General features: G+C 34.3%; 1 pseudogene; it reads left to right on the top strand.

The window, feature by feature from the left end:
- Positions 1-399, top strand: LOC149390455 (secreted RxLR effector protein 161 pseudogene; annotated as a pseudogene).
- The last annotated feature ends 2,120 nt before the right edge of the window (positions 400-2,519 follow it).

Consider the following 2,519-nt stretch of genomic DNA (forward strand, 5'->3'; position numbering starts at 1 on the left):
ATGAAGGATATTCCATATGCTTCCGCTGTAGGAAGCCTTATGTATGCTCAAGTTTGTACCAGATCTGATATTGCATATGATGTTGGAGTATTGGGTAGATATCAAAGTAACCCAGGTCCTGACCACTGGAAAGCTGCAAAGAAGGTGATGAGATACCTTAAAGGAACAAAGGACTACATGCTTATGTTCAGACGGACCGAAGAATCGGAGGTGGTTGGCTACTCTGACACTGACTTCGCCGGCTGCATGGATTCAAGAAAATCCACTTTAGGATATGTTTTTATGCTAGCTGGTGGAGCCGTGTCTTGGAGAAGCACAAAGCAGGTATTGACTGCACTTCCACTATGGAAGCTGAGTTCATATCTTGTTTCGAAGCTACAGCACACAGTGTTTGGCTGAAGAGTTTTATATTTGGGCTTAGAGTTGTCGACTCTATTTCTAGGCTGCTAAAGTTGTACTGTGACAATTTAGCAGCTGTTTTTATGGCTAAGAATATAACAAATGTGGAAGTCGAAACAAGCACATCGACATCTAGTATCTAGCCATGAGAGAACGTGTTAAAGATGATAAACTGGTCATCCAACACATTAGCACTGATTTGATGATTGCCGATCCTTTAACTAAAGGCATGCCACCAAAGAAATTTAAGGATCATGTAGAAAGTTTGGGACTTAGTTCCATAATGTAATCTTTTGTTGTACGGTACTTTTATTTTCATAAAACTCATTCAGTTAGATATTTTCTCATATGGTTGTGCACATTCATTTTTATTTATCGAGAAATATCGTTTAAGAGGCATTACAATAAATATATGGTTTATTCACTAAAGAATAAAAAGACTATTGAGTTAAGAGGTCAAATATATCATAATACATGGAAGATAATACCCGTTCATAGAGAACCTATCACCATGATTCATATATTGAGTTTCTTTGTAAGTTTTGAGCTATATGGACCAAGTGGGAGAATGTAAGAATACTTTCATTAATGAAGATATAATGTAGGAATACTTTCATTAATGAAGAAATATTCTCTCTAATATAATGGTCCATATACATAAAGTTGACTAACTAATTAATGGCCAAAATTGTGCTCAAATTAATGGCCGAAATCAAGTAATTACCTATAATAGTAGGATTGTGATTTTCCTCATTGATGGCTACGAGACTATAAATACAAATGTTTTTGAGGTTCCTAAGCTCATTCACACATTCAGAAAACCAACACCATCTAAGGGTGAGAGCAAAAGCTTAAAAGAACCTCGAAATAGCTCGCCAGAGTTGGAGTCTGAAACTCGCCGGAAAACACAACAATGGCCGGAGGTAACTCGATCCTTTTCGCTTCCACTTTAACGTTTTCTTGTCATTAGAACACCTTTAGTATGTATATTAAGTTCTTAAAAGGGGCTCTCCAACAACAACAAAAAAAACTTGTCATCAAACCACACTGCCCTTGACTCTGAATAAGAGCAAAAAAGTCATCGGCACAAAGAAGAAAGAAATAAGCGTTGGAAATAACACTTAGGACTTGGAAAAAAACACCTGACATAACTCATTATTCCATAATTCAATAGAATTTCTCATTTCATAACAAACTAGTTTTATGAAGCCTAATCATGTAAAGTGATAATTAAAAATTGAACTAACCTCTTCTAGCATGCTTGAACTTTAAGAAGCTTAAGGAATCCACATCCTTCATTGTCATGGCCATTGCTCGAAGATGGCATATCACATCCTTCCTAAAGATGGAGATGAAGTTTGAAAATGCCTAATATTAGCTTTGAAATCGTCCACGGCCATGCAGTTTTTCAAGGGCAATTTAGGCCTGAGATAATGGTACTCCATCTAAAGGGCCTTCAAGAAAGAATCTTCTCAAGAATAAAGTTTTTCGTCGACTTACAGGTCAAGGTCGGAGAGTACTCTTCCAACATAAGTTTAGACGCAAATTAGTAGAGTTTCTCACTCATAAGAACTTTGTACAGTGATAATTTTTTACTACTAGTTATGCTCTTTCCTAAGGTATCGATCAATAATGCTCAGTTCGAACACAGAATTCCCCCAATTTCCAGAAACCCCAAATCTTTGTCAACAAATTCGATAAAAAATTATGAACTTGACTTAAGAGATTCGTTCTAATAAACATGACCAACAAGAATCCATAGAGAGCAAGCTTTAATTTATATTAATGTTTCCAAAATTTGAACAACGAGAGAAAGATAAATCATGAATTTTTTTTTCTTTTTACCTAAACGAATTCAAACCATGTTTCTTCACACTCTTTGGCTAAATTCTCACTTTAATTATATAATTTTTTTTGTTTTGTTTTTGTTTATAAAAAGGGTAAATAAGAGCTGATATAATTAAGAATTTTATGGATATTTCATATTTGTAATGACTAAAAACAGAAAAAATGGATTAAATAGTAAATTTTATACACAAAGTACAATTAAGTAATAATCTTTAAAACAAGGGGATAAATATGATATTTCTGAAATCTAAAAGACTGAACAAAAGAGTAGT

The sequence above is a fragment of the Urtica dioica genome, chromosome 7 (assembly GCF_054948205.1).
Source record: "Urtica dioica subsp. dioica isolate 48M chromosome 7, U.dioica_male_clone48M_v1_H2, whole genome shotgun sequence".
Taxonomy (NCBI): Eukaryota; Viridiplantae; Streptophyta; class Magnoliopsida; order Rosales; family Urticaceae; genus Urtica; species Urtica dioica.